At 30.0% G+C, this 23,960-nt stretch overlaps 1 pseudogene; it reads left to right on the forward strand.

Moving 5' to 3' along the window:
- The first annotated feature begins 13,580 nt into the window (after window positions 1-13,580).
- Window positions 13,581-15,900, forward strand: LOC127285589 (uncharacterized; annotated as a pseudogene).
- Window positions 15,901-23,960: the final 8,060 nt, after the last annotated feature.

Genomic DNA, 23,960 nt, shown 5'->3' on the forward strand with positions numbered 1-23,960 from the left:
TTTAATTTTATCTAAATTATCTATAATTAGGCTTCGAGAGCCAACCACTATTATTTTCCTCTTTAATAATTAATTTTTTAAAGGCTTACATATATTAAATTATCAAAAAATTTTCTGAATTTTGAGGTTATGTTTGTTTCTTGGTTAGGGGAATTTGAAGTTATGTTTGTCGAACTCTAATCTACCGGTCCCATGCCCTATGTCCTTACAATTTAAAGTTATATATATCTACCTATATTACAAAAAGATATCGCCGCGAACGCCGCCGCCGCTGTTTCAAAACTCTATATATTGCCGCAAGTTCCTCCTCCCCTTCCCTTCTTCCCCACCTCAAAAATCAGGGACATATGTCAAAAATCAAAGATTTTGAAAAAGTTGAGACATACATAACCTCAAAATTAGTATCAGAAGTCAAAAAATATCCCTCCCCTTAAAATATCAAAGGCCATAGGTCAAAAGATAACATAGTTATTTCAGGGTTCAAAAAGTAATTATATTTTTCTTTAAATAATTAAATCAAGAAAGTAAATCATTTATTTGTATTTTTTAAACTATTTTTATTTTGTATAGCTACAATTTTTTTATTAATTTCTCCGATAAGAAGCAAAAGTTTTTTTTCTTTCGTCGGAAATTCTTTTTCTATTCTGAAAGTGGAATTTCTTCTTTAAATCACTAAAATAAATAAGTTGCAAATTCAGATGTTCATTACATGAACATTTTGCTTTCTCTTTACGACCAGCAAAAAAATTTGCTTCCTTGTGGAGAAAGCATTAACATTGAAATGGAAGTTAAAAAATCAAAAATTCACATTTTAGTTGAAATTTCTAAAAATTAATGAAAAATAATATATAATTTATAATTATTTACAATTACATCGATTCGCTTCAATGCAAGGAACACAATTATTTTATATTTAAACTTGAATTTAAATAAATACAAAAATTTTCAGCTAAAATGTGAATTTTTTAGTTTTTAACTTTTATTAATTTAATAAATTTACCTCAAATGTATACTTTATATATACCAATCTATTTGTAATGATTTTATTATATATAACATTAAATTTTTCTTTTTAAAAATTATTTAGAAAGATGACGATAAAAGTTTTTTTGGGGGTATTTTTTAAAATCCTTTGGTCAATTTTGAGATATTAATATGATAAATAAGCCTACCAAATTATCGTCTAAACAAAAACGGATCCACACACATACACACATACATACATCCGGACAATTGATCAGAATCTCATATAATATGTTTCTATATAGAGAAAATTTTGTTTCCGACACTTTGAAAATTTTTATAAACATTTTAAACTTCAAAACTTTAATTCCTTTTGCGATTTTTAGAATTTTAAAATTTAACTGATTTTAAATCAAATTTCAAAGTTCTGAAAGTTCAAATATATAAACGTATTTTCAACTTTAAATATTTTGAACAATTTACAATACAATACTTTTTCAAATTTTAATAAAAATTCTGATTGTGACTATACAAAGTGTCAATTATTTTAAAAGACCTAAATATATATATTTCAAAATATGGCATGTTTTTTATGTATTCCGATATTTTCAAAATTTTTAACTAAAAAACATCAAAATTTTATTATTTGATCAAAAATTAAAATATGTACCTTTCGAAATTATGCTTTTTTAAAAATTGTTGTTACATTAATTATTCAAAATAATTTTAATCAATTTTTTTAATAATTCAATTATGTAAAGTTTTCAATTAAAAATTCTCTACCATTTAATTATTTAAAAACAATTTTAATTAAATAAAATTATAAAGAAAATCCACAGCAATACACATTTTCAAAAATGTCAATTTAAAAATTTAGTTATTCCTGAAAATTTTACTATAAATCTGACAAATGTCAATTGCTTTAAAATTTTTTAATTAAATTAAATTTTTTTATTATATAAATAATAATAATAATAATAATAATAATACCGACAACACAAAATAAAAAAAATTAAAAAATATTTTTTTCTAAATTAATTTTTAAAAATAATTTTAATGAAATACTTCAAAAATTAAATTATTAAAACGAATTTCAATTAAAAATTCTCTAAAATTGAATTGACAAAAATTTTTGAAAAGTCTTTAGGAATTGTTAACAAAATTTCAAATTGCATGAAATTCGGGTCTTGACTCATATGAAAATCAAAATAAAAAATATGGACATATCTATATGTCACATGTGAATATTAAAATAGGTTAAAAGTTTATGAATAAATCATATTAAAAATTTTACTACATTTTTTATCCATGTATTTAAAAATACTTACCATTGTTTGGAATAACTACTGAGCTCTTTGGTGTTTCCATTTTTTGTAAATAGTTAAAATATTATTTAAAAAAACTAACTGGAGAACAAAATGCACAATGAAGAACTGAACTAATATGTAAAGAACGATATAACCGGCACGAACAGGCGATTCTGTGACAGGGTTGCCAATGACTGTACATAACGCAACTGCGCTTGCGCACTATACTTTTCCCATAGGCAAGAAAAGGCTCGCTTATATGAAATCCTTTATTATAAGAAAATATTATGAAAGCAATATAAAACATTTTCGCGATTGAATATATTATATTTTTTAGTTAATGGTAATGTTTTCTAAACAATATTAATTTTTAACGTGTTTAAGCATATAAAATGTTATTAATATTATCACATTTATAACATTCTCATCATATAAGTATGTATATTACATATTTATTTTTATTATTGTATTATCATTATAATATTAATATTATGTCTTCGTTTTGTAAAAATTAAAAACTTTAAAGACTGCGCAATAATTTTTATCATGCATTTAAGTGATGAGTCTTAATCACTGTAAGTTATTAAAATGTCAATTTTTTTTTCAAATTTACTTGTACAATTTCGAGTCTCATATATACAAATCGTCTTTTCATTTGGCGCTTGTAAGAAACAGGAGGAACAGTTTAATTTGCCAATAATGCACATTTTTTGTTTTAACTTCAAAAAATAAATATTCAGATAACTAAGTAATTTTAATACATTATATCAAATAATTAATATAGTTTACTATAAATCATTTGTAATTTATAATATAGTTGAATTTCAAATTAGCAAAATTATATATTTTATTTAAAAAATATATGCGTTTCAGTGATCGTCCATAAATTACGTCACACCTTAAGGGGAAGGGTGGGGGTCAAGCAATTTGTGACAACCAGCAGAAAAAATGGCGCTAATGTATGCAAAAAGTGTGACAGGGGGAAGAGGGTCTAAAATAGTCCAAAATAGTGTCACGTAATTTATGGACGGCCCCTCAGAGGAAATACAAATTTATTTGTTTGAAATAAATTTTAATAGTTGCAAATAAAATACACTGAAAAAATTTATTTGATTCAAATAATCTTGCACGGTGGGTCTGAAGCAAATTTAGGTTGCATGAAAATGACGAAAAAAAAGTGGAAACGCCACTGTTTTCAGGGATGATCATACACCAAGAAAATGCTTCGACCGCAATCATTTTACGGAAAATCCACCTCCCCCTCAACTTAAGAGAGGGGGGCCTGCGGTTATAAAAAGAGTCTTGAAACGAACTTAACCTCAAAATCTAAGTAATTTTTGGTGGGAAATGCAGAGAGACGAGGGATGGGGGGAGGACTTGCCGCAATATTCAGAGTCTTGAAACAAACATAACCTCTAAATTCAGGTCATTTTTGGCAGGAAATCCACCTCCCTCTTTCAACGAAGGGGGAGAATTGCAGCTATATTTAGAGCCTTGAAACAAACATTTTTGGCGGGGTGGATATTCACAGTCTTGAAAAGATTATAATATCTAAATGCATGTAATTTTTGGCGGGGTAGAGGGAGGAGGAGGACTTGCGGCTATATTTAGAGTCTTGAAACAGCGGTGGCGATGGCGGCGATATCTTTTTGTAATATAGGTAGATATATATGAGGTAAAATTCCTGTAGCGAACTAAGTGAAAAAAAAGTTGATCGGATCGGGCTGTAACTTGCACATAGTTTACCCCTAGGGGTAAATAATTTAACCACGAAGTATTGTTAGGTTTTTTTAAAAACTATCGGAGAGAGAGGGGGTTGAATTTTTTTCAAAAATTTAAACAGTAAATTTTTGAAGACTTGTATAACTTTTAAACAGAAAAAAGAAAAAAAAATTTCCCTATATGTTTTCAAAAGGTTTTTTCCTGCTCTTTCGAATGGTGCAAAAAAAATTCAAATTTTGACCCTTTTTTGAATATTAAACCTTTCTTCAATTTCTTTTTAAGTTCGGTCCTTTTTATTTTTTTTTGTTAATTTTTTTTGAAAGCTAAAAATGTGTGTTTTCACCAGAAAAAAAGTTGAGATGTCCTTTTTTGTTATTTTCGAGATATTAATTAATTAATTAATTAATGTTAATAAAAAATGAAATATTTTACAAATAAATAAAGTTATTGCAATCCTAAAGGTACCCATTGAAAGCTGACGTAATTCGGCATCCAACGAGCCCTACATGGACTACTTCGGATTAGAGAATTTTTTATAAACAATTGCCATGTTAGCCAATTGTTTATTAACAATCCACTAACCCAAAGTACTTCATATAAGGCTCGTTGGATGCGGAATTTTGTAAACTTTCCTTTAGTAACGTCAGAAATACGATAACTTTATTTGTTTATAGAATATACACTAAAACGTCAATCGAGAACAGACGAATGTTCAGTGCTGTTCTCGATTGACGCGATTTTTATCGCTCGAAAATAAAAACACTCAGGGCCGTATGAAGTGCCTTACGTAACAATGTGAATTTTATCTAGGGGATTTTCACTAGTGGGGCACTGAATCCACCTTAAATTTAAAAATCACAAGTACGACTTTGGCGTCAGTCATAACCTAAATTTTACCCGCTTCCCCACTTCCCCTCAAGTGTTCCCTTGCTCTGTTTTCGACTGACGTGTTCTCGATTGACGTTCTAGTGTATTATTTTTTTATTAACCTTAACTAATTAATTAACTAATATCTCAAAAATAACAAAAAAGGACATCTCAATATTTTTTGTGGTGAAAATGCACATTTTTAGCTTTCAAAAAAAAATAAATAAAAAAAATTGGTCAAGTACGAGTTACACTCGCTTATCTAGGGTTTCGTTCACGATTATTTAAATTTACATATTTAAATATAATATTGTAAAGGGGTTGGCTATATTTTTCGTGAAATAAAATATGTGTACCAAGTTGCAGCTTCTTAGCTCCAAAACTGTAAAAGTTAAAGCGGGGAAGAATACGTTTTTTCCTAAATTTCGACTTTTTGTACTATAACTATATTAAATTCAATTTCAATCGGGTTCGCTATAATTTTCCTTCAATCTACTCGTAAAATTACATATGCATACCAAATTTGAACATCCTAACTCCAAAACTGTAAAAGCTAATGGGGAAACACTTTTTTCCTAAATTTCGAGTTTTTATACTATAGCTCTATTAAATTCAATTCCAATCGGGTTCGCTATAATTTTTCTTAAATCTACTCGCAAAAATACGTATGTTTACCAAATTTGAGCATCGTAGCTCCAAAAGTGAAAGTTAAGGGGGGGCACTTTTTTCCGAAATTTCGAGTTTTTATACTATAGCTCTAGTAAATTCAATTCCAATCGGCTTCGCTATAATTTTCCTTAAATCTACTCGCAAAAATACGTATGTATATCAAATTTTAGCCTAATCGGTTAAAATGGCTGGATTTTAGGGGGGGACACACTTTTTCCCGAAATTTTGAGTTTTTCTACTATAACTATATTAAGGCTAGGTTTGTGGGGAACGGTTAGATATGTCCCCTCTCACCCCTTCCTGCAGGGAGTGGGGGATTATGGGTGTGCGTGAAGGTAGTAAGAACGAGTGTGATTTCGGAGTAGCACGAACGCGTGTTATCTCATTTGTATTTTAAACACATATAATTATATTTCGGTATGTTAAATAAATAGTGGTAATATTTTGTAATTATGGAGTCAGATTTATATGAAAGAACACGGTGTGGGATTTTCTAAATATTAAATAGTAAATTATAACAACATCCCACAAGTTCAAGTGAGGCAGCGCCATCTACATTGAAACTAAAATTTTGGAAAATTTCCAACAGCCTTTTCTTGAAAACAAAAAGGTAAAATGCTTTTTCCTTTATGGATAATTGATTATTGGCAAGAAATACACCAGCTAAAACTTTTTTTGAGTTAAAGTAATGAAAAAAATTTCACTTCGATAAATTAAATATGAGCACATTTTTTTCACAAAAACTGTAACAGTACTTTCTGAGAAATTACAACCAAAAATGCAATTTCCATTTGGAAAATTAATAAACGCTAAAAAATACACCAGCTAAGATTTACCAATCACGAAAATAAGAAAAAAAAGTTTTTTAACATAACATATTCACGGAGAGAAATAGATGGTACGGGGTACTATCTAGATAGTACCAGATACCATATTCGATCTTATATAGGTATACGGACAGCAATCTAGATTCTATCAGTTACTATCCAGATTGTACGGAGTAACATCTTGATTGTAGTGGGTAACATAACCATACTTTTTGTAACATCTTTGATAGTACCAAGTAGTATAATGATAGTACCGGATAACATCTACTTTTTACCATCTTAAGATCATAAATTCTTACCATCTATTTCTCTCCGTGTTTTACTCATTATGACAGCCGTTTGGCAGGTTATTTATGTCACCAGACGTTTCGCGATTTTGCCGAAAGGAGGAGATTGTTTAACGTTTATTAATTTTCCAAATAGAAATTGTATTCTTGATTGTAATTTCCGAGAAAGTACTGTTACAGTTTTTGTGAAAAAACTGATCATATTTAATTTATCGACATGAAATTTTTTTATCATTTTAACTCAAAAAAAGTTTTAGCTGGTGTATTTCTTGCTAATAATCTATTATCCATAAAGAAAAACGCATTTTATCTTCTTGTTTTCGAGAAAAGGCTGTTGAAATTTTCCAAAATTTTAGTTTCAATGTAGATGGCGCTGCCTCACTTGGACCTAACCTTAAATTCAATTCCAATCGGGTTCGCTATAATTTTTCTGAAATCTACTTGCAAAAATACGTATGTATACCAAATTTGAGCCTAATCGGTTAAAATGGCTAGATTTTAGGGGGGAGGAGCAGGATTTTGCGGACGGATGTGAGTGAAACTATAAGGGTTCCGTTAAGGTTCACTGCGTGAACGGCTTAAAATTTTCCAAAAAACTTCCCTATATAGTAATAAACAAATGTCTCACTGGAAGTTATCTAAACTGTAAAGTTCCCTGCACACTTTTTGTCGCCGAATGTAAGAAAACGTGATTTCCGACTGGTCTCTATTTATATCAAAAAATTAATAAACAATTAGTGATTTTTTAATTTTTATTATATTGACGTCTTCAGTAGACCCAAGAGCGTGTGCATACCAATTTTTAATCAAATCCGTTAATAATTGTAAAAGATACGATGATTTATGTTTTAAAACTTAATGAAATTTGTGAATCAAGATTACTTAGTTTTTGTTATTTATTATTTAAAATATTCGTTTTTCTAAAAAATGTTAAAGGAAAAAAAGATGCGCCTTTTTATTTCCTACAAGGTAGTACTTTCCAAATTTCTAAATTTTCAATTTGAATTTTCTTACACTTTTTGTAGGTAAAGTCGAGCGTAGCGCGAGTTATTATATCCAGGTGCTCATATGAAGTACTTTGGGTTAGTGGATTGTTGACAATTGTTTATAAAAAATTCTTTAATCCAAAGTAGTTCATATAGGGCTTGTTGGATGCGGAATAACGACCCACCGTGCTTGACTATTATGAAATAAATATTTATTTGTATCAAAGAATTATGAGTTAATGAAATGGTATTTTTTTCAAATACAGAAATTATTAGTTCAAATACAGTTTATTTGATTCATATAAAAATTATTTGGTTCAAGTAAATATTAATTTGATTATAGTCAAGTAACAAATATTTTGAATGAAATAATTTTTTTCCAGTGCGATTAAAAGCTCTTTAAAAAATATAGTTTTTTTATACAAATAAATTATATTTATCATTTGAATAAAAAAATTTCTTGCGTGCAATTTATGAAAAACTTTAAATTTTGGTGCATTTAAAAAATTATAATCCCACACAGCACAATATCTTGCTGTAAGCTGCCCTTGAGTTTAATCTTAAGATTTGTTATCTTACAGCGTAAACTTCAGGTAAGGTTAAGGTAAGCTTTACAAATGTCCTCTCTACCGTAAGCTGCAGTGTAAGATTATAGTCAGCTTACAGTTAAGCTTACTATAACCTTACTGTAAGCTTCCTGTAAACTTACTGTAAGCTTCGTGCATAGTCTTAATGTAAGCTCCCAAGTATGATTACTGTAAGCCTCATATAAACTTCCTTTAAGCTTACAACTACTGTTATTTAATATTAATAAATATTATTTATTAATATTTAACTTTTTTCTCAACAGATGATATATATTGTGATGTAGGATACACAACATTTGCAGCTTTACTTAACCTCACCTGAAGTTTACGCTGTAAGCTAACAAATTTTAGGTTTAAACTCAAGGGAAGCTTACAACAAGATATTGTGCTGTGTAGGAATATTAAAACAATATTTTAAATATTTAACCTGTGGTTTAGGACTATTTGAACCCTATGAAACTTAAATTTATTAAAAATTATGGATTTTTTATGAAACTTATAGTATTTAACGGTTTTTTAAATATTTGAAATTTTGTTCATATATCTTTTTAATAACTAATACAATTTTAGATCCAAAATATTGTTATTCTTAAAGTTCTGAAAACGTTCAAATGAAAAAAGTATTATATTATCACTGGAAAAATAGTCAATTTTGACAGATTGAATTTGTTAGAAGAAATTTAAATTTTAGTTATTTTGAACTATGCTGAAGTTCAAAACTTTTATAATGATCAATGATTTTTGAAGAAATTTTTTCTTTTTTGGTACATTACATTAGACAGGAAAATTAAAAATCATTGAAATTTACTTAAAACTTGTCAATTTGGCGTTTTATCGCCGCCGCTGATTCAAGAATGAACGCTATGCGAGAACTTCGACGCTACGCGGGAGCTCACAGTACTCGCCTACCATTCAACTCACGAAGCATTCAGACTCACGTACCATTTATAATTTGTCTCAAATGAACACTAGGCGAGAATTTAGACGCTACGCGGGAGCTCACAGTACTCGCCTACTGTTCAACTCGCGAAGCATTAAGGGGTTTCCTAAATTTTTTTGCCCTAAAATAGAAGGTTTTTAAAAGATCGTGTACTCATAAGTTTTAAAATATAATTGATCAAAAGTTTTTACATGTTACTATATACGTAAAGAACTATTTAAAAAAAAATTGCGATCTTAAAAAATATTATTATGCTCCTTCTACAGAGGTCGCTATGTACACTGGTCAAAATCAAGGTCCTTTACGGTAACCACTGTAGCTCATCGCAGAATCATCTAAAATAAAAAAATCAAACGTGATTTTAAAGTATAAGACCTAATACAGGTCCTAAACCTCGAGATATTAAAAAAAATCAAAAATTAAAAAAATGGCAAGCTTTAGAACCCAAAAAACTGAAAAAACACCATTTTTTTGACAATCAATCACTCACAAAAACCTGATTATTGAATATTTTAAATATATTAGAGGTTTAGGACCTGCAAAAACTTCCACTGAAATGCAACTTGAATTTTTGAAATCGGTCAAACGGTTTTTGAGTTCTACTGGTTACCATTTTTAAATATAGTGTTTTGAGAAAAAATCGTTTAAAGTATTGATATCAAAAGGTTATAATGAGTCAAGCAGAAGTAACTAAATCAGCTTGAAAATTCTTACTCAAGGGTTTTTGGGGTCGCTGATTACGAATATGATGTCAGATTTAAAAAATTCAAAATGGCGGATCCAATATGGCGGACATGAAAGTTAAAAATCAATTGCATATACTCGAAACTTGGTACTCGGGGGTTTTTGGGGTCGCTGATTACGAATATGATGTCAGAATTTAAAAATTCAAAATGGCGGATCCAATATGGCGGACGAAAATTTTAAAACTAATCGGATTTGCTCGAAAATGATGAAATGATATGAATATGATGAATTGTCCATACTGGGTCCATGACCATGTCGGGTTTATTATCAGCAAACCAAAAAACCTTTTTTATATTTGAATTTTCGAATTCTGTCATCATATTCGTAAGAATATGAGTAAGAATTTTGAGCCAATCCAAGCATTTTTTTAATTTATCCGCCATCTTGGATCCGCCATTTTGAATTTTTAAAATCTGACATTAAATTCGTAATCAGAGACCCCAATAACCCCCGAGTAACGAATTTCAAGCAATTCCATTCGCTCGGTTTATCGTGCGCACGAAAGGGTTAATTATACGATCTGTAGATGCACATATATATGTATTTTGTTAAATAACTTAAGATTATGAGCGAATTACGATCTAATGATTTAACCACACATTCTTAACATACTTTCCTATCAAAAAATGAAAAAAAAAAATTCGATTTTTTTGACCAAAAAAATTTAGGAAACCCCTTAAAACTCGCGTACCGTTCAGAATTTGTCTCGAAAATTTCAGATATTGTACTATCTATATCAAAAACATAAGTTAAAAATTAACATAACATCAATACTCAAGGTTTTAATGCTTCGGGAGTTGAACAGTAGGCAAGTACTGTGAGCTCCCGCGTAGCGTCGAAATTCTCGCCTAGTGTTCATTTGAGACAAATTATGAATGGTATGTGAGTCTGAATGCTTCGTGAATTGAATGGTAGGCGAGTACTGTGAGCTCCCGCGTAGCGTCGAAGTTCTCGCCTAGAGTTCATTCTTGAATCAGCGGCGGCTGATATTTCTGGTAAATATTAGACTTATTTTAATATTTTCTGAATTTCCATATAACCTGTAATTAAAATATAATACAAATTAGTATTATAATATTTTAAGTCGTATTTTAAGATTGGTTTTTAGTCAAATTTAATGAAAAATATTTCCGTAATTAAATAAATAAATTATATTTTTCAAAGAATTTGTTATATATACTACGGGGGTGTTGCCCCTTATAGTATAGTAATGATATAACAATTAATTTAAATATGTCCTAATATTTATATAATTTATTTCAGATTTAAGAACCGAAGAAATATGGAGCGCCGACAGGAATCTGAGACTTCGCACGCGGGTCCTTCTAAAAGACGTAGATTGTTAAGTTTAGATGATGAAAATGAGAGTGATGAAGAACGCATGTTAGTAGAAGAGAATGAGCATATTGTTTCAGGATTGAATGATAGGAATGAAAGTGACGCGGAAAGTATGTCGCTAGAAGAAAATGAGAGTGAAAGTAACAGGCTTGGTGTATCAGAAGATAGTAATGTTGATGGTACAGAAAGAATGAGTGGAGAGTCAGGAAATGAATCAGATGATTTGTCGACAGGATATGACACCGAAGAAGCAGAAAGTGTAGTTCAGGATACGGAAGAAGATGTAAACTCTACCGAAGAAGAGGTAAACTCCAACTATGAAGAAGAGTTAAACTCCAACAATGAAGAAACCGAAGAAGAAGACCATGATCAAGAAAGAGAACAAGAGAATCATGAAGGTGAAGCAGTAGACGCAGGAGAACTACTCAACAGTAGTAGTGATTCAGATGATGTTGGGAGCGAAAGCGAAGAACTTACTACCGATAGCGAATTTGATGTAGAAGAGAATGCAAATGAACTCCCACAGCGCCCTTTATTCCAAGGATTTGCAGGAATTAATGGAATGAATGCTCCAGTTAGAGATAATGGAAGATTGACATCATTAGACCACTTGTTATTGGAATTGACATTTGCCTTACGTTTCAACAATACTTATGAACAGCTTGTGAAGAGATTGTTATTATTGAAGAAGACATACGAACATATAAATGTTCCCACAACGAAGAATGCATTATGGAGGACACTAGGAAGAGATGATTCAAATTTAGCGTACTATTTATATTGTGAGAAATGCGGTCAACTTGTCGGAAATGGAAAGAGTGTCGACAGAAATTGCGAGTGTGGAAAGTGTGGTCCGGGAAATGAAAAAACGTTTGTCGCGACATTTATTCAAATTCGTTTAGCTCCTCAAATAAAGGAATTTTTAGATTCACCGAAAGCAGCCGAAGCCTTACGATACAAGGAAACCAGGATTAAGAGGGACCCCAACGCAATGGAAGATATATTTGATGGAGTAAAATATAAAGAGGATTTAGAAGAATATTTTGCAGAAGAATACAATTATTCCTTACAACTTTGGACTGACGGGATGACAGTTGCAAAATCGTCGAAAGCTTCGTGTTATCCATTTCTGTTACATTTCTGTTTCTGTTCTGTCTATGGGTAGGGAAAGAAAAACCCAATATGGGTTTAATAATGAAGACCATGGTTGAAGACATAAACGAACTACATGACACTGGAATTCGCTGGAGACCAACTCCAGAGCGAGAAGTAATCAGTAAATTTATTGTAGTTAACTGCACAGCTGATTCAGTTGCTCGACCAATGGTCTTAAGGATGACGCAATATAACGGAGAATACGCTTGCCCTTGGTGTTTCGCGAAAGGGAAAAGTGTCAACGGAAGATGGATTTACAATGCAGAGGAAGAAGAATTGCGAACAATGGAAACAATGCAACAGGATATACGACAGGCAGTAACAAGTGGCACACCGTCTAGAGGAATTAAAGGTTGCTCTCGATTAGCAAGTCTCAGAGGATTTGACCTTATTGAAGGTCCAGTAGTTGACATTGCTCACAATGCTTACTTAGGAAACGGGAAAACATTTCACGAGAACCACATGCAAGATGTCGGAAGGGAATGGTACATCGGCCAGCCATCGAAGAAGAGGAAAATCGATCAAATATTGACAGCTATCAAGACACCGTCCAGAATTTCCAGAAAACCTCGTAGCATAAAAACATCAAAGAAATGGAAGGCTTCGGAGTGGCGTAATTGGATTTTATATTATTCACTTCCTTGTCTTGACGAAATATTAAAAGAACCGTTCTTCAGCCATCAAGCTAAGTACTCCGAAGCAATTTTTATTTTAAACAATGCATCCATAACAAATGAAGATCTGGAAAAAGCAAAAACTCTCCTCGACGAATTCGTCAATGAGACTGAGGTCCATTATGGCGAAGAGAACATGCGCTACAATATTCATCTGAATAGACATAGTCCCAAATCAACTGAAAATTGGGGACCTGCATGGGTATTTTCAACGTTACCTTTTGAGTCGGCAAATAAACCGTTTGCAGATTCAATTAAAAGTCCACAACATCGAGCGGAACAAATGGTGACCCGTTTTTTTATGAGGCAATTTGTCTTACGTGCCGCGGAAGAAGAAAACATTAGTCGTATAACACGGACAGAAATCGAAACTATGTTAGAAAGGAAGACTATCCGAGTACCTCCAGGAATGCCAGAAGCTCACTATTTTGTTGGAAACGGAAGACCAAGAACGCGCCAAGCAACCCCGGAAGAAATTCAACTAACAGTGGTGTAGAAATACAGGTAGATAATGAGGTCAGTTTTTTTCAGAAAGCAACTGTACACGGTGTTAAGTATGCGAGAAAGACAAATGCAAATCATAAATATTGTGACCATATTGCATATTGCCGCGAAAGGAAATTTATCATAATAAAAAATATAATATCTTATCAGCAAGAAGAAGAAACAGTTGCCGGCTTCATCGGAGAAGAATTTCAGGACCTTGGAGGAGCATATACTACGCAGTACATGAGATTCGTTACACCCACAAACAACAAAATTTTTGTCTCATACCATGACGTTATAGCGCCAGGAATATTAATAGAAGCTAAGAAAGGAACTGTTGCTGTTCATTTATCTAATTGCTGGGAGACCGATTAAAATTATGATAATGTAGGAGGTTGAGTTAATAATATACTGCGCGGGTGTGTGTTTGTGTGTGTCAGAGTTATGTATAAAAATTGCATTTTTATGGCTGCAAAAATAGTGCAAACTGAAAAATCTTAGCTTGATGGTTGAAGGGCACTTTGGAAACAAGGTGTAAAGCTATTTATGCTCTAAGTGTAACTATTCTATAATCTTTTTAAATCTTTCTTGCTTAATATTTTATGTATAATACTAAAATCAAAACTTCTTTCATAGTTTAAAACAATACTTTGTTTTCGAGTGCAATGAGGTTTATTTTTAAAATATCTAATAAACAAATTATTCCTTATTACGTAGGAATAGGATATTCCTGTAACGTTCGACTTTTTCGATCTTTTTTTATAACATTTTTAAACAAAATACGTCTTTTCTATTAAACATTACAGATCTGTTTTAGTTCAATTATTTACCAAATTATTAACTAAAATTATTCTCTAAACTAATCATTTTAAATAATTTGAATGAAATTCTTTACAAATTCAATTATCTTAATCAATTTTTAATTCAATTATTTTTAAAAAAAGTTATCTTAAATTATTTGATAAATTATTTACAATTCTATAAAATTTAACGTAATCTTTTGACATTCAATTATTTCTAAAAATGTCAACTGTAACTCTTCCAAAATTCAATTATTATTTTCAATAATTTTAATATTTCTTAAAAAATTCAATTATTTTTAATAATTGTAATATTTTTTAAAAAAATTCAGTTTCTTATTTTTGTTAATTTTAATAATTCTTTAAAAATTCAATTATTTAAAAAAGCTTCACCTAATTTTTTTTCATAAATTTTTTTTACTATTAAAACTGAAGACTAGAAAAATTTTTAATTAAAATTATTTGCATAAATAAAAAAAATTATAGTATAGTATGGTATCGCAAGGTGTGGTTCGGTATGGCGTGGTATGGTATTGTTCGGTACGGTTCGGTATGGTTCAATATGGCGTGGTGTGGTTCGATACGGTTAGGTATGTTTTGGTACGGTACGGTTCAGTATGGTTTGGTACGATACGGTGTGGTATGATTCAGTATGGCGTAGTATGGTGTGATATGATTCAGTACGGTACGGTACGGTGTGATATGGTTCGGTATGGTTTATTGCGGTTCGGTATTCCGTGGTATGGTATTGTTCTGTACGGTTCGGTATAGTGTGGTTCAGTATGCTTCAATATGGAATGGTATGGTTCGGTACGGTTCGGTATGGTGTGGTTCAGTATGCTTCAATATGGGATGGTATGGTTCGGTATGGTATGCTGTGATAAGGTAAGGTATAATTCAGTATGGCGTGGTATGGTTCGATACGGTCCGGTATGTTTTGGTAAGGTACGGTGTAGTACGGTTCAGTATTGCGTGGTATGGTTCGATACGGTTCGGTATGGTTTGGTACGATACGGCGTGGTATGGTTCAGTATGGCGTAGTATGGTGTGATATGATTCAGTACGGTACGGTGTGATATGGTTCGGTATGGTTTGGTGCGGTTCGGTATGCCGTGGTATGGTATTGTTCGGTTCGGTATGGTGTGGTTCAGTATGCTTCAATATGGTATGGTATGGTATGCTGTGATAAGGGAAGGTATGGTTCAATATGGTGTGGTGTGGTTCGATACGGTCCGGTATGTTTTGGTACGGTACGGTGTAGTACGGTTCAGTATTGCGTGGTATGGTTCGATACGGTTCGGTATGGTTTGGTACGATACGGCGTGGTATGGTTCAGTATGGCGTAGTATGGTGTGATATGATTCAGTACGGTACGGTGTGATATGGTTCGGTATGGTTTGGTGCGGTTCGGTATGCCGTGGTATGGTATTGTTCGGTTCGGTGTGGTGTTGTGTGGTGTGGTATGTGTTTGTTTTTACGAAGTTTTAACATATTTGACCGAAAGTGATTTGTAATGTATTTTGTGCGGGGTCCAGTTCTGTTTAATTTAAATTTTGAAAATTTTTTTTAGTTCGGTTTTGAAATATTTAAAATAAATTTTCTTGCTAATATTCTTGTAGTTTTATTCTTATTAAGCAATAAAAAAATAAATTAAATAATATATAATAAAATTAGATATTTAAAAGAAAAGAAAATATTTATAAACTAATAAAACTATCTTATCTTATCTTTCTGGGATATCATTACCTGTATTATGAGGATCTTTATGGGGAATCCACACTCAGACCTAATAGGGAAAGCGTTTCATTCGCAATGCGCTCAGGGATGCTAACTTTGATGTCATATTATTGATTTTTAATTAAAATTTTACAAACAACCTAAAATTTTTTGTTTCTGAACTATCTTTCTTCATTGCGTGTTTATTTACAACTAAATATAAATTGAAAATATTTTAACACTTGAAAATTATTAAATTTATATTTCAATGCCAAACTTAAGAAAATAACATACATTTTTTTCTGTTAATTACATTTAATCGACATAATATTAGCATCACGCTTCTTCTTTTAAGTCTAAGTGTTCACAAAAAGTAATCCTTCCGCTTGCGCGTGTGTGTATGTTTGTGTGTAGTTATTCTTATGTGTGTTGTGTACACTAAAACGAGCTCTATTGACAATTAAGATCAGGTCACTGCGAAAAAGAAAAAATTATCTTCCACATTCTATGAATATTATTATTCAACAATTTAAAGAAGAAAACATTCTTTATAATTATTCATAACATACTAAAAAAAGACCACTTGTATATTTGTAGATAGTAAAGGGAGTTCGTCAAAAGTCTACAATGGTGGAACGAGGGTTTTTTCAGCCATTAAGGGCCAGTTTCACCAACTCCGATTAAAAGTTAATCAATGATTAAAGTCAGTTTAACAGCTCATGATTGGTCGATTCAGGATTTAATGATTGATTAATTTTTAATCGGCGTTGGTGAAATCGGCCCTTATCACGTCAAAAAGAGATAAGTATTGTTGATTAAAAAATTTGTAAATGTTTATTACTAAATTATTATGAATTAAAATTTCTTGTTTTAATTATAGTGAAATGAAAACTGATATAAGGTGCAATTATGGAGTTTGGTAGCACATATGCCACAAGGAGGACTTGTCATTAGTTTATAAGCAACATTCAACTGAATATATGATGTCAAAGAATCTACAAGAAATGGCCAGAATTGTAAAGTGTATTTCACTAATCAACTGGTTCAGCATATGGGACTACACATGGAACACTGAATAGTTTATCGCCAGAAATTTTATATTTTTAATCAATTTTATTATCGATTTTCTTATAAGAATGTGCCATAACAAAAAGTATAGATTTTTTGATGTTTTTGAAATATATTAAAGTTGAATTAATTGTACGTAATTTTGTAAAGTTTAAACAATTTTCACCGTTCACTTTTTAAAATATTTGCAATTGAATTAACATTGTGTCTTATGGAGTTAACCTCTTCAAACCTATAGATTTATTTTTTTATTTTTTCAAATTTGGATAGAATTTATAATTCTTAATGTATTTTGATAAAGGTTTTACTTTTAGTAATACACATAGCTAATACACATAAAGTCGTTCAAATAATTATAATTTACAGTGATTTTAGTTTAAATGAATCTTTGTGAGTCACGCTGTATAACAATTTTCTTTTGCCAATGTCTTTTTTATTTTACGATATTTGTCTTAAAATTTTTGCATTTGTGACCCATAGTAACACAGTCATCCTTTATTTAAAATTGAATATACTATATCCATACTGTTACTGTTACTAGTTGAATTATTTTAATTAAAATTATTACAATTTTATATAACGTTATATGTTTTTCTAATTTAATACAGAGAATTTAAATAAAGTATATAAAGTACCTTAAAACTATTATTAAATATCAATTTGTGATATGTTGATTCGTAAGACATATTGTGAGTGTATATGTGCGTGCATGTGCACATATGAGTGTGAGTGTCAAATTTTTTTTACATTTTTATTTACTGTAATAATCATAATATTGTAGATCTTTGTCAAGAATGATATTTTTTAAAGCATTATAAGAACAATCCATCCTATTAAATGATTTTTTGGTCAGTATCTGATAGAATATTTCCAAAAATTTAACAAAAATTGTGCGTTCAGTTGCATCTCTAAAGTAACTATTTTCTTTAATTTTGTATGTTTCATTATATTTAAATTTGCAAATAAATAGTTAAAATTGTATACATATATTTTCAAAATAGCTTTTTATTCAAATTTTTTTGTTAATGTCATGTTAGTTTGTTTAATATAATTTAAGTATTTAATTAAAAATTTCTTAATGAAAAATTATGTTTTAATGGAAAGATTTATAGTTGACGAAACAGTCAATTAAAGTAGTTTAAGTTTAATTTTCATAGTATTTAATTATGTTTACGTAATTATGTTTAAAAATATAAAAATAATTCTTTTATATAAGCGTCTCCTTCTTTATTCATTCATTGTTTAAATTATTATTAAATCTTATTATTTTAAATATTGAATATAAATTAACAATAGATAAAATTTGAACTTTGTTTTACTTAAAAGTATTAATTAGTAAAAATATGGTTTGTATTAGTATATAAGGAAATAAAATAAACAATGTTGACTCAGCTTGATTCTTCGGTCCCTTTGATTTTAATTCTTTTCTACTTTCTTTAATGTTAAGTTTTTTGTCTCTTTATTCTTCGATCTTGGCAAAAGTGTAATAACAAAATATGATTGATACATGAATACATAGAGCAAAATCTGCAAAATAGTAATGCTTTGTGATAGAAAATCATTTTTCATATGTTGTTTTTTACTTTTTATCTTCCTTTCCCCTTCAAAGTAAAATCATGTGACTTTTTCAAGTTTACATAAAGTGTGTAGTTTGTAGTGAGAGTGAAGCCAGATAGCACGTAGGCTTGAAGCAACCTTGCGACAAGTTTGCTGCGCAATAATGCAAACCTTGTACCGCAAACTTGCCGCAAGCATCAAATGTCCCACCTGACCAAAAGCTTGAATGGTAAGCTTACCGCAAGAACGCAGTGTAAGGTTACTGCAAGATTGCACAATAAAATTATTGCAAGATTGCTCAGTAAGCTGAGTAAGCTTTATATAATAAAAATATAATATTTAAATATAATAAAATTTTTTTAATAAAATTATATAAATTAGACGCAACATTAACAAAAAAATTTTTTTAGGTTCAAATGAAGGTTATTTGGCAACCATGCTACAAGCTTACTGTGCAAGATTACTGAGCAATCTTGAGATAATCCCGCGTAAAAATGAAAGTATAGGGAAAGTATGGGATAGTATGGGGAAAGTATAGATCACTTCCCATACTTTCGTATGCACAATAAAAAATGGCCAGAGTATGGCGAAAGTAGGGGAAGAGTATGCGAAGAGAAAATTATCTATTTTGTCAAAAATTAATTTTTTTTGTAGAATTTTTAAAAATTTCAAACATTTTAACAAAGTCCTTTAAAAAATAGAAAATTTTTTTTTCTAAATTTAGTTCTTATCGTCAAATTTCCCAAATTTCAAAGTTTTTAAAAAGTATAGGGAAAGAATGGGAAGAGTATGGGAAGAGTATGGGAGGCGGAAAATCTATTTTTTCAAAAATTAACATTTTTTGACACCTTTTTAAAAATTTCAAACTTTTTGGCAAAGTCATTTTAAAAAAAGAACAATTTTTTTTTAAACTTAGTTTTGTTTGTCACATTTCTCAAAATTCAAAGTTTTGAAAAAGTATGGGAAGCGTATGGGAAGCGAAAATTATCAATTTTTTGAAAAATTAACTATTTTAGATAATAGATGATAGATAGATAATTTTCGCATCCTATACTCCTCCACATACTTTCCCCATACTTTTTCAAACCTTTGAATTTTGAGAAATTTGACGAGAGAAATTAAAAAAAGAAGAATTTTTGAAAATATAGATAATTTTCGCTTCCCATACTTTCTCCATACTTTTTCAAAACTTTGAATTTTGAGAAATTTGACGAAAAAAAGTAAGTTTTAAAAAAAAAAATTTTTCTTTTTTTTAAAAGCACTCTGCAAAAAAGTTTGAAATTTTTTAAAATTCGTTGAAAAAAATTAAATTTTTAAAAAATAGATAATTTTTGCCTCCCATACTCTTCCCATACTTTCCCTATACTTTCCTCATACTTTTTCAAAACTTTGAAATTTAAGAAATTTGACGAAAAAAACTAAGTTTAGAAAAAAATTTTCATGTTAACCCAGTCGAAAATCCTACGCTTTATGAAGCTGAGTAAAAAGCCCGTTTAAAGTGTTAGGATAACTGCTAAAAAGCAGTTACCTAGCAGTGGGTAAGCTATCAGGAAGCATGTTATGTCCGATTTTCGCTTTCTAAACGCTTCCATTATTTTTTATGTCATTCGAGTAATTTGAGGTTTTGTTTTCCGTGCCCTCATTGGTCAAAAGTTTGTCATTTCAAATGACGCCCTTTTTTTATCCAATAAAAAAGCTTTTGCTTAATTTAAACTTCTCGAAGGCTTTCCGGACGCTCTAAAGAAGTTTTGGATTTTCGACAGGGAACCCCGCGTGGAAATGGAACCATATGGATAAAATCACAAAAACCATGGGCGAAATCGATAGCCAAGGTAAGAACGATTAGACCCATGGTTTAAACCTTGGCAAAAATCTCAAAAACCATTGCTCATGTCCGTTTCTCATGGTACAATTTTCCATGGGAATTTTTTTTTTATTTTTACGGATTTCTAACCATTGCTTTAATTTTGATAACCTTGGAAAATATTTTTTTTAATTTTACTGAATTTGGACCTTTGCTAAAAACTTGTCAACCATGGTAAAATTAATTTCTTAATTTTACGGTTTTTGAACCATGCCTAAAAACTTGCGAACCATGGGAAGTTTTTTTTTTATTTTACGGATTTTGGATCATGGATAAAAACTTGCGAAACATGGGAAAATTTATTTTTTTAAATTTACGGTTTTTGGACCATGGTTAAAAACTTGCAAAACATCGGAAATAAATTTTTTGATTTTATTAATTTTAGACCATTGCTAAAATCTTAGAAACCATGGAAAAATTAATTTTTTAATTTAACTGATTTTTGGACATTGCTGAAATCAACGAAAAATTAGGAAAATTAATTTTTTAATATTAAGTTCTTGGACCATTGCAAAAATTATGCGAAACATGAAAAATTATATTTAAATTATTCCCAATGTTTCGCAAGTTTTTAACCTTGGTCAAAAATCCGAAAAATGTAAAAAAAATTCCCGTAGTTCACAAGATTTTAGCAATGGTTTAAAATCAAAAAAATTAAAAAACTTTTTCCCATGGTTCGTAAGTTTTTAGCCATATGGTACAAAATCAGTAAAATTAAAAAAAATTATTTTCTCATGGTTCGCAAGATTTTAGCAATGGTTCAAAATCAAAAATTTTTTTTTAAATTTCCCATTGGTTGGCAAGATTTTAGCAATGGTCCAAAAACCGTAAATTTAAAAAATTAATTTACCCATGGTTCGCAAGATTTTTGCAATGGTCCAAAATCCGTAAAAAAGAAAAAAAAATTTCGTATCGTTCGCAATATTTTAGCAAAGGTCCAAAATCCGTAAAATTAAAAAAATTTTCCCACGTTTCGCAAGTTTTTAGCCATTGTGCAAAATCCGTAAAATAAAAAAAAAATTTCCTATGGTTCGCAAGTTTTTATCCATGGTCCAAAAACCGTAAAATTAAGAAATTAATTTTCCCATGGTTGACAAGTTTTTAGCAAAGGTCCAAATTCAGTAAAATTAAAAAAAATATTTTCCAAGGTTATCAAAATTTAAGCAATGGTTAGAAATCCGTAAAAATAAAAAAAAATTCCCATGGAAAATTGTACCATGAGAAACGGACATGAGCAATGGTTTTTGAGATTTTTGCCAAGGTTTAAACCATGGGTCTAATCGTTCTTACCTTGGCTATCGATTTCGCCCATGGTTTTTGTGATTTTATCCATATGGTTCCATTTCCAGAAAATTCTCATGTAGGATCTTATATAGGATCTCACATAAAATCCTATGTGACATGTAAGAAATTATATAGGATCTTATGAAAAATCATATTTGAAATTGAGACATGATTTGAAGTGAGATTGGATGCAAATTCTTATAAACGTATTCTTAGGTAATAAATTATGTAAATTCCTATGTGAAATCCTAAAATTTTTTGTTGTCACATTTTTTCCTTTAATTTCTTATGTCAATTTCCTTCGTGATTTCTCATTAAAAAAACCAAAATTAATATTACTGCAATTCATCTGAGAAGAAAAAAAATTGTGCTTTGCAATACACCTTCTGAGTTAGAGTCTCAGCTTTTATAGTATTCAAGACTGATCTTAACTGTGAAAAAAAATTATCACCATCTGGCTGCGTAAGAGTGGAACTATGATGATCTACATATATATTGGAATTTCCTATATAATTTCCTACATAATTTCTTATATAATTTATAATAATTGAGATTAAAATAAGAATATTTAATATAGTTGGAAAGAAAATTTGATATAATATTTACGAAATCTGAAATCTTTTTATTGAAACACAAAAATGTCAAATTTTAATAAGCTCTTTATAAATTTTTCTAACCAAATATTTCAAATTTCGTAATTAGAATTGTATAAAATGATATAATTATTTCACATTTTGATATATTTGATATGAAAATTGAAAAAGAAATATCAAAGTTAACGAGATTCGACGAAATTTGCCGAAGTTGAACGTTCGGAATTGCCCGATCCTCACCGAGTGGTAACGAAGACTGACGAAGCTCTTTAGACCAGCCCCTTTTTACCATTATCTTGATGCAGACCTGAATTCCTTTTATATAATTAATTTCGAAGATTTTACAATAAATCAGTAAAAAAAATTGTTCTTCAAAAAATAATAAAATATTTAATTATTTCCCAATAACTAATGATATTTATTTATATTTTTAAACATGTTTTGATATAATTTCACCTTTCTCATAAGCGGTGAAAAATATGTCTGGTTAGTATATAAGAATGGTCACATCAGTTTTTCACATGAGCGTAAATTTGTATATGAAGCGTTATTCTGCGAATGTTATACGTATTATCGATAGTATAGGTTACGAATAAAAATAAGCCAATCGATGTAAAACAATGCGGTGTATGTGTGTGTGTGCATTTAAAAGTTCATATCCTCGTCTATCCTCGAGATGAGAAAGAGATAAAACTTTGGCGTAGAATCTATTGGTGTTTCTGTCGTCATCTGTCACGACTGAACCACTTCGAATTTTTAGTATAGTTTTAACAAATTTCGAAATAATCTTTCCAAATTTTCATATAAATTTAGTAAATAACGAAGTGCGCGTCGGTTTAACTTACTTCTGGTTTTTCGTATAAATTTATCAATTTACGAAATAATAATTTCAATTTCTGGAATATATTTACTAAAAAGACTATTGGTAAAAATATACCGATTTTCGTTATCAAACCCAGATGTTCCGCGTTTGAAAAAGAGAATACTAAAATTTCCAATCAGATTTATCAAATATTGCTACTAAATTTCTTTCCGTGTATTAATTTTTTAGCAGAAAATTATATAGAATTTTAATTTAACACAATATTTCTTTGTACGGATTTTTATTTTACAGAATTTTTCTTTTAGCGATTACTAATGTTGTAGAATTTTTATAGATGGAAATTAATTACCCACAAATTCAATTTCAATTTGCGTGAAACGTTGTTTCGTAGAATTATCGGCCTTCGAGCGTTTTGTTACACAGTAGATTGAAAATTTTTCATAAAAATAACTTTTATATTTTATTTTTTAAATTCAACGTAAACATCGAAACTATTTTAGATAAATGTTGTAGAAATTATTTAAGTTCAATTCATTTTATTTTCCCATAAGTTCGTAAACTTTGTAAACGATTTTATCTGTCTTCAATGGCTCAAATGTTTAAGGCGTAAAGTTTGAACCTGACGTATTGCGGGTTCAATCCCAGGCCCGGGTGAATTTTTTGTATTCCTGATTTCTGTATAGGCATGTACAAATAAAAC

This window comes from Leptopilina boulardi, unplaced genomic scaffold (genome assembly GCF_019393585.1).
Source record: "Leptopilina boulardi isolate dan_hultmark-lab unplaced genomic scaffold, ZJU_Lbou_2.1 LbouV2_335, whole genome shotgun sequence".
Classification (NCBI taxonomy): domain Eukaryota; kingdom Metazoa; phylum Arthropoda; class Insecta; order Hymenoptera; family Figitidae; genus Leptopilina; species Leptopilina boulardi.